General features: G+C 46.7%; 1 long non-coding RNA gene across 1 annotated transcript; it reads left to right on the top strand.

The window, feature by feature from the left end:
• Window positions 1–348: 348 nt before the first annotated feature.
• On the top strand, window positions 349–3,095 carry LOC111760152 (uncharacterized). Its single transcript, XR_002793929.3, has 3 exons — window positions 349–550; window positions 880–940; window positions 2,158–3,095. It is a non-coding gene; the product is annotated as an uncharacterized lncRNA (long non-coding RNA).
• The last annotated feature ends 6,377 nt before the right edge of the window (window positions 3,096–9,472 follow it).

Below are 9,472 nucleotides of genomic sequence, written 5' to 3'. Positions count from 1 at the left end.
TTGCACACATCATGCAATGCACTATCTATTCATAGGATGCACATTCTAGAATTGGTCCACTCTTTTTTTAAACCTTACTCATTCTTCATTTATGTGTATTTTTTCCTTCTCTCTCCCCTTTCAGAAATTTTATTTGGAGCAGCCTAACTTGAGATGTGTGACTGGGGCAGCTTGTAAGATCATATTTTCTTTTTGCAAAGGGCAGGGCTGTTCCCTGATGTTGGCAAAGGGATTATTTAACAAGAAATCCTTGTTGGTGTGAACATGACATAAGAGATGACATCATGTTTGGAAAAAATAAGGACATAAGCCACTATTCCCCCATGAGTTCAAAGCTGAAAATGCTTTTTCATGAGTTGCTTCTTTTCTTTTCTCTGTTACTCCCTAATTGGAATAGACACCTGGAATTTTCCTCCTGCTAATTTTTAAATTCTAATTTTGCCACCAGTTTCCTCTCTGGAAAACCTTGGCTGGAAGACTGCCTTTCCAAACTGCGGAATCCTCTGTGTCTTCCCGAGCCCATGCCATCGAAATTCCTCTTTTAAGCAAGGTAACCAAAAGAGGCCTGCTTTGCCATGGGACTTGGCAAGTTCAATATATTTGAATCCTTCCTACTGTTTCTACATTTCTGAATCAGGAGTGGTTGGAAATATTGGAAATTCTTTCCGATTATGCAAAACCCCAGCCTCTTGTTTTAGGAATTCTGTGAATTTGTCTCAGATGACAAGGGGCCTCAAAAGGGAAGACCAAACCACAACTGTTATGACTATTTACAATGGATTACCCTGTTTCCGAGACATGGCGCGGGGTGGGTTTTAGCATTTACACTACTGTGCAAGTCTTTCTCGGTCTTTAAAAGCTCTGACTTCTTCCTCCCAGGAACGGGGAATTGGCGGCTGCAAGAAGCACACTTGCAAATCATCACTGCTCAGCCTTCACGGTGCGTAGGGGCCACCTGTGCGTCTTGCTCAACTGCAGGTTCTGGGCCCTGCCTTTCAAACAGGCCTAGGAGCCTTTCTTGGAGTCAGGGGGCCCCAGTGATGGGCCATCACCACCTCCGCCTGGTCCTGGCAGTGGCCGGGGGCGGGAGGGGGTGGGCAGATGGAAAATGCTGGAAAACGCGTTCTAGTTGTGCTCAACCCCACGAGGGTTCTGGCCATTTGCAGGCACTCTTCAAAAGTATTTAGAATAAATGAAATAATGCTGTGCTCTTCCAGGAGCGGCGTGCAGGAGATGGAATAGAGACAGTGTACAGAAAAGAAAGGGATCGACCTGATACAGAGAAAGATAAAGCCCGATAGGGGCCGGCGGAAAGTCTCGCCTGTAATTTCTGTCACTATCTCGTCCATCCTTCCCTCTCTGTTTCAATTTCTTTTTTCTCCATCCTGTTTCCCTCATTGCTTTTCTGTGGGTTGTAAGATAACAGAGTAATTTCACTCAAGCTCAGAGGCATCAAGGGATTGTAAAAAAAAAACAACAAAATTGAACCGTATCAGGAAACTAACATTTGGACCCCAGTGCCTTAGGAACTCAGGGCCTCAGTTTCCTTTTCCGTAACATGAACAAGACTGCTAAGGGAAGCGGATGTGGCTCAACAGCTAGAGTGTCTGCCTACCATGTTGGCGGCCCAAGGGTTCAATACTCAGGGCCTCCTGGCTCATGTGGTGAGCTGGCCCACGTGCAGTGCTGCTGCGTGTAAGGAGTGCCAGCCCACGCAGGGATCCCCCGTGTAAGGGTGCCCCCCCATGCAAGAAGTGGCCCCAGCGCAAGGAGAGCCGCCCTGCGCGAAACCACAGCCTGCCCAGGAGTGGTGCCACACACGCAGACAGCTGATGCAGCAAGATGAGACACAGATCCCCAGTGCCTCCTGATGAGAATACAGGTGGACACAGAAGAACGCACAGTGAAGGAACACAGAGAGCAGACAATGGGGGGGGTGGGGGGGTTGGGGGAAATAAAAAATAAAAAAGACTGCTTAGATGATCTCAAGCGTTCTCCCAGTTCTGTAGCTCTAGGATTTAGAATCCATGAAAATCTATTTATCAGTGACTTGGGGCAAATCTGTTAGACTTCCAGTGCAAACAAGTGAACTGTAATCTCATCAGGGTTCCCAGAGTAAATAAATCCCATCTCCAACAGGCACTTTTTTTTTTGCAGGCATGTGCCCAGGAAGCTGTTTGGTGAGAATCACGTTGTTTGAGTGTACGTGGGGGCAGCAGCCTGAAAAAAAACCACCCTCCTGATTTCTCGGAATTGTAAATCTGTTCCTTTTGGGGGGCTGTCACTGTCTTTGTCATTCCAGCAACTTTAAAAGATGACTCTTATTCTTATTCATTTCATTTGAGGGGCAGATTCTTACCTTTTATTCCCCAGAGTCAGAAAACTCAGAAGGTTTCAACGCTTGTGAGCGTGAAACTGGTTTTATCAGCACTACCAGGCATTGTTATTTCTTGGCGGTCAGGGGGAGAGAGAGAAGTGAGGGGGCTGTTGGTGAAGGAGCTGAGGTGTGGAGGGTGGCTGACCCATTAACTTTCTTTTGTTTTTCCTTTAAGTTGTTTGCTTTCCAAGTGTAATAACTAACAAGTAACTCGATACAAAACAAGCAGAAGGGAAGACAAAGAGAAGCCATTCAGCATTTCACATGACAAGCCGTGTCCTCAACTCAGTGGGAGACTGTGGTGGACGCACCAGGGTGCAAAAACAAAAGAAGGTCACCAGCAAGAATGGCTTTGTCCACTGCCGTTCTGTAAAGAAAATGAAACCAGCTGAGAGAGAGGCCCATACTTTTCTGGACCCCTTGATAATGACGCAGAGAAACAGGGCAGCACCCAAGGGAGACGGGTGTTTTGAGATGTTTTTTTAGGGCTTTGCAGAGGCTCTGCCATTGGCCAGATGTGGTCCCAGCTTCACAAATCGACATCCACCTGAGGGTTCCTGAGCTAGGAATGGAGCTGGGATACCGGCCCTAAATCTCGAGCGTCACATCACTGCGCTGCCTTCAAGGAAAGAGCACGTTCAAGACCGGGGACTGAACCCAAAAGGGCTAAAAGCAGTGGCCTTTGGTGTTCCAGCTGCTGCCCGATGAAGACGACAGCCACCCATTAAGAATGCAAAGCGTTACCCTGTGAGTGGTATCAATATCCTCGCCTTTGCTGGACTTTAGCCTTGACCGTTGAACCTCAGATTGCATTCACGAATGAACAGCTAGCCAAATTAAACATGCCGGTTGGGAAATGAGGTACCCAGAACTGGTGCTTCAGAGAATTTGAAGTGCATTTGTGGAGGTAGCAGGCACGAAAACTGTTCTGGGAGGGGGAACAGTGTTGTCCAGGTGTGGTTGGGTGGTGGATATTTTCTCTTATTTATTTTTCCAGGAGATAAGAAGGTTTTGTATGAGGTCTCGAAGCTGGCCGCCTTATCTGATAATGCTTCCAGTGGTCTCCAAATCGTCATCCAGATGCAGTCTATGTTTATTCACCTGATAACAAGTTTTCTACATGGGAAGGCTTGGAAATTTTTGGGTAAAAGCCCTTGTCCTGACTTATTTTCTTGCCTGCCTGCCTTTTCTACCAGCCACTTAGTGAAGTGAAGAGTTGCTGCTTTCTTAGAACTGATGCCTTATATGTAAAACTGGATGGGATGTCAGTCTGAGCAAAGGTTTGATACCCTCTCTCTCTGCCCCACTCTCCCTAATCCAAGTCACCATCATGTCTTGCTGTACTTTTACAGCAGATTCTTGACTGATCTCCCAGGTTCCCATCTTGCCCTGTTCCAAAGAATTCCCTTCTGTGCAGCCAGGGAGAGCTTTCCAAACTGCAAATTGGATTATGTCATTCTCTGTTTTAGATCTCTTTATTTATACTTCTCTATATTTTATTTTTAATATAATAAATACATATGAATCTGCTCCCACAAGACCTGGACCGTTAACATTCATATACCCATCCCATAATGCTGCCAACTTACTATTCCAAGTCTCATATTTAATTATTCCCTTGCTTTATGTAAATATGGTTTTATTACATGCATCTATTCCTAGAAAGTTTCATGTTAAATTTTAGTGACCTTTAACTTTATGCAAGTGTTCTCATTCTGTGTGCTTGCTTTTTTCATATATTAATATATTGATTGCTAAGATTCACCCATACTGTTGCACGTAGCTATAGTATGTTTCCCCCACTTTACTATGTGTAAGTTTTTTATTAAATAAAAAATCTTGTATTTGTGGACACCGAAACTTGAAATGGGATTCCTTTGATTCACCATAATGTGAATATGCTGTAATTTATTTATCAGTGCTCTGGTGTGTGATGGTTAAGTTCCTGTGTCAACTTGGCTAGGCTAAGGTATCCATTTGTTTGGTCAAGCAAGCACTGGCCTGATGAGGATTTAAATCATCCAGTCAGTTGCTTGCATCTGTGGCTGCTTACATCTACGATCAACAAAGGAGATTGCCTCCCACAACGGGAAATGCCTCATCCAATCAGCTGAAGGCCTTAAAGGAAGACCTGATGATTTCAGCAGTTAGAAGGAAAAACTTCTATCTCTACTTCAGGTGGCCAGCCTCTCCTGGGGAATTCTTGAAACCATCCGAGTCGCCAGCTTGCGGCCTGCCTACAGTATTTGGACTCTCCAACTTCCACGATTGCATGAGCTAAATCCTATGATACATCTCTTAATATTTGCATACCTGTGTATCCTCCTGTACTGTTTCTCTGGAGAACGCCGTGGTGGCTTCCAGAATGTTGCGAATGGGAACAGTGCTCTTGGGAATAGTCCACAGAACATATTGTTCTTAGGCTGTCACCAACTCCTTCGTGGCCTCAAAGGCCCTGCACAATGTGATTCCTGCCAGATGCCCTGCCCTTACCTCATTCCTCGCTCCCCTTGGTTTTTCTGCTTCCATCTTTCTATCCCAGGTAGAGGGGACAATAAAGTGGGTAGAGTAAAAATGGTGCATTCAAGAAATCTGAATAGGTTACTACTCTCTCTTCCCCTTCCCCTTGTTAGCGTCCGTGTTTCCTACAAGCCCCCAATCAATCATCAGTACATACTTTGGTATTTCTTACTTGATATTCCGGAACAGATCAGGTCACCTATTAAATGCTTTCGTAGCTCCACGTGCCTCCTCTTGATAACCTTTGCCACGGTTATAATTTTTAGCGCACTCTGTTCGCATGGTTGTTTGATTGACAACACCTTCCTTTACTGGATTCTGACATCTGAGGGTGGAGGCTCTCATTGTCCACAGTGACATCCTCGGGATCTAGTACGGTGCCTGGCACACAGCAGGAGCTCAATAGCCACTGTTTTCCAAATGAATGAATAAGGCAGTGATCAACAGAAAGTTTAGGAGAATAATTGAAAAAGCAGGGAAGCCCTGTAGCTGGATCCAGAATGCATCATCTTCAAACTTCTAGAGCCAGGGTTGACAAATTTTTTCTGTGAAAGGCCAGAGAGTAAATATTTTAGGCTTTGTGGGTTCGTATGGTCTCTGTCCAAATTATTCAACTCTGTTGTAGCACTAAAGCCACAGATAACATGTGCACAAAGGAGCAGGACCATGTTTCAATAAAACGTTATTTGTGGAACATGAAACCTGAATTTCATATAATTTTAATTTTTGTGTGTCACAAAGTACTCTTCATGTTTTACGAAATAGGATTCTTCTGATTTTCCCCCCAACCACTAAAAAAATGTGAAAATCCCTCTCAGCTTGCAGGCTGTACCACAACAGGTGGTAAGGTTAGGGGTGGCCGATGTGCCCCCTTGCTCTCGGTTGCCCCTTCTGGTTGCCAGGGGTCAAAGTCGGGTTTTCATCACCCTGTGTAAATAGGCGCCTGACGGAATGGAGAGTGAGCGAAGATTCGGAGTTAGTGCCCTGTTTTAAAGAATGAAAAGATGCCTTAAAAAACAAAACCCCAAAACCCTGTTTCCCAAAAGTTGTCAAATGAGATTCTCCTACCCTTCAATTCTTCAGTTGTCATCTTCCTCCTTCCTGATTGAAATTAAAACACAGGCACTTAGAGGTGCATCTTGTGACAAGCATGTCATCACCCCAAATTGCATAATAGGGAGAGAAAACACACCCACTCACCTTGTTGTTCCTGACAGGTTCACGTACCGAGGTGCCGGTGGGGCCGACGCCACGTGGCCCAGCTACCGCCGCATGAATGCAGGTGAGCGGGTTCACCGGCCTTACCACGGAACCAGAAAAGCAAAGCAAACAAAGGCTCCTGCTTTGCGATATTTGTCGCCACACAGCCGTGTTGACACTCTTTTTAATCTGTCAGCAGACAAAGCCTGGAGGGTAGCCCACACTGTCGGCATGCTAACTTGTTCTTGTTCACTGAAATGGAAATATTAATTTATTGGAAGGGGCGTGTATCCGTAGGAGCGCAGAAAAGAAGGTGCCAGCGTGTGGCCCTGGCATGGACCGTCAGCAGCTGGAGAAGGGAGCTGGGAGATGAGAAGAGGGTGCCAGTTTCTCATGCAGCCTGAGCTGTCTGAGGGCAGACGTAATTCCCTGGTGTTTGCTTAGAGTGTGGAAAATTGGTAGCACCGTATACCCATGGAGTTGGAAGGGAACTTGAAAGTCCATCTAATTCTGCCCTGTGTGCTCGGGAACTGGGCCAAGTCATTTTCTGGTCTCTACTCAAGACCGATGGCTTTCGGGTTGCCCAGGTGGCCTCTTTGCATGGACTGTCCACGGCTAGTTTTCTTCAACTGGGCAGTTCTCCTGAGGGAGTGTGAGCTTGTTTCCTGGCTCAGTATTTGAAGGCCTGTCCTGGGTAGAAGCTGTACACATCTGACCACAGCTCTCAAGCCACCAGCCTCCCTTGACTGAATTTCCACACTAACTGGTGTCCCTGCTTCCTCTCTTGCCCCCATAAGCCATTCACCCTGTAGGGACCTGAGTGATCTTTTAGGAAGCCGAAATCAGATCATATCCCTCACCCGCTTAAAGTCCTCCGAGCACATCCCTTCATTTTTACAACAAAGCCCCGATCCCTTACCCTGCCCACAAAGCCTTGTGCGATCTGGACCCACCTCCTTCTCTGGCCTCCTCTTGCACTGCGCTCACTCCCCATCCACTCCACCTGAGTGGCACTGGGAAAGTGGGGATGGGGGAATTTGGGTGGTTGGACCCAGGGGCTTGGTTGGCATTCAATGATAGAGAGGCAAGCAATGCTACAAATTCCCAAATGCATGGAACACCCCACATAGTATTGCCTGTTATGCCCTTTGAACGTTACGGCACCACCCTGGCCCTCATCCAAAGTCATGACCTTGGCCCTTTCCACCTCTTGGAGGGCCTTTGCACTAGCTTCACCCTCAGCCGGGAATGCACTCCACCTGCTTCACATGGTTCACAGCTCAGATTCAGTGCCACCTTCTCCAAGAGACTTGCCCTGAGCCTCAAGTATCCGCTTGTTGACTCCCTTTCCCATGAATCTATAAAATACTCCTGCATAGCATTATCACTGTTTGCTCTCTTCTAAAACATTTGTTGATCTGTTTGTACCTTCCTCTAGAACATGAGCTTTGAGAGAACAAGGACCATGCTTGCCTGCCCAGGACGTAGAGCAGAAGCTGGCACAGGGGCTCACGTGTACCTGCTGGTTGCACGGTGAGCCCTGCAGCTCGAAATTCATGAAACCTTGGGGGTCAGGAGAGAGGAAGGGAAGAGATGGGGGACAGAAGTGGGACAGGGGAAGATGGAGCTGGTGAAATAGGGTGGGGAGGTGAGATGGAGCTGGCAGGGCAGGGGATTTAACAAGCACCTGGAGAGGGTACAGATTCCTGGAAGAACTTTCCAGTGGAACGGCCATTCTACTCTTCTTCATGTAACAGGATGAGTGGAGTTCATTATCCCCAGGTTGGGGGACCATGGAAAATAGAACGAGTTTCCCTAAGGTTTAGAGAAACTGGTGGATGCCATGTTGCCTTTAATGAGTTATTACAATAATGGGAATTGGGAGCCACATGGGAAACTACCCTAACTATGAAGCTTACATTAAGTAGGGCAAGCCCATCTTCCAGGGAGCGTCCCTTCACGTTGCCATGGACTTCTCCAGTGTGGCCCCCCTTGCTTTTTAGGAACCTATCTCTTCCTCGAATAGAGACGGATCATATATTCAACAAGGACATTCAGATTGAGTCAATTCAGGGACATACGGTAATAAAAATGATGTTTTTCATTTTGCTAGTTGCAGGCTTGCCTTTTCTCTCAAAAGCCCTTCGTTTCGTTTAGTTTGCTTATATAAAGTTTCCTTTCCTATCTTGCCAAACTTTGGAGGCAAAAGGCACTGTTTTCAATGGGCGAGAGGCAGCCTGGGCTGTAATTCTACCTCTCCTGCTAATTTGCTGGGTGACCTTTAGTATTTTCCTTAACCTTGTAAGGGCCTCAATTATTCCATAGAAAATTCGACGAGGATACGTTACACCGCAGGGGACTGGTGATGGTGAAAGAACAAAATGATATATGTGCGAGCACACCGAGGGACTTTCGGTCTCGTCTTTCTTTTTCCTCGGTTTTGTTGTTTCAACTCTCTCCTTGAGCCCTTCCCCACCGGGCAGCCCCTGACCCTTTGGGTTTCCGTGCCTCATAGACGTTTCCCAAACTTTAGCCATTCACATCCCAAGTTCACAATTTGTGATACATTTGAGTACCCTTTACACTATTAATTTGCTTAGTGTTCTCTTTTAAATAAATTCACTTTTCAGTTTATCGGTTTATTTGAAAAGGAAAAGTTGACATCCCTATATAACAATGAAGGCACAGGTTCGTAGGGTGGTTAAGTGTATTTTCTTCTCTTCATGAAAATTAAAGTGAAAACAAACTTCAGGCAGCCCTGATTTAAGAACCCCTTCCTCCATGGCTCCTTCCCTCACCCCCAGACCAAGTCAGTCGCCCCCTCTTGCGTACCTGGGTTTCCTCCCTGGGGACCCTCCTGTAATTTTTGCCTCGTCTCTGCTGCCCCTCCTCAAATGTAAACCCTGGTAGGGCAGGAAACGTGCCTGCACATCCAGGGTCTAGCCCAGTACCTGGCACAAAAAAGGTATTCAAAGAACATTTGTGGGGAAGCAGACGTGGCTGCAGTGATAGGCCTTCCGCCTACCACACAGGAGGACCCGGGTTCCATCCCGGGGGCCTCCTGGTGAAAAAGAAGAGAAGGCGTGCCTGCACAGTGAGCCCCTGCTGGCGCAAGTGAGTCACGCAGCAAGATGATGACACAACAGAAGAGAGACGAAGGGGAGAGTCAAGGTGAGGTGCAGCAGAAACCAGGCACTGAGGTGGCGCAGCTGACAGGGAACCTCTCTCCACATCAGAGGTCCCCAGGTTCGAATCGTGGTGAATCCTAGAGGAGAAAAAATAAGAAGACCAAAAGAGAAATAGATACAGAAGATCACACAGTGAATGAACACAGACAGCAAAAGCAGCAGGATGGGGGGAGGGGGAGGAGAAGGG

Source organism: Dasypus novemcinctus, chromosome 22 (assembly GCF_030445035.2).
Source record: "Dasypus novemcinctus isolate mDasNov1 chromosome 22, mDasNov1.1.hap2, whole genome shotgun sequence".
Lineage (NCBI taxonomy): Eukaryota > Metazoa > Chordata > Mammalia > Cingulata > Dasypodidae > Dasypus > Dasypus novemcinctus.
This window is presented reverse-complemented; position numbering and strand designations above follow the sequence as displayed.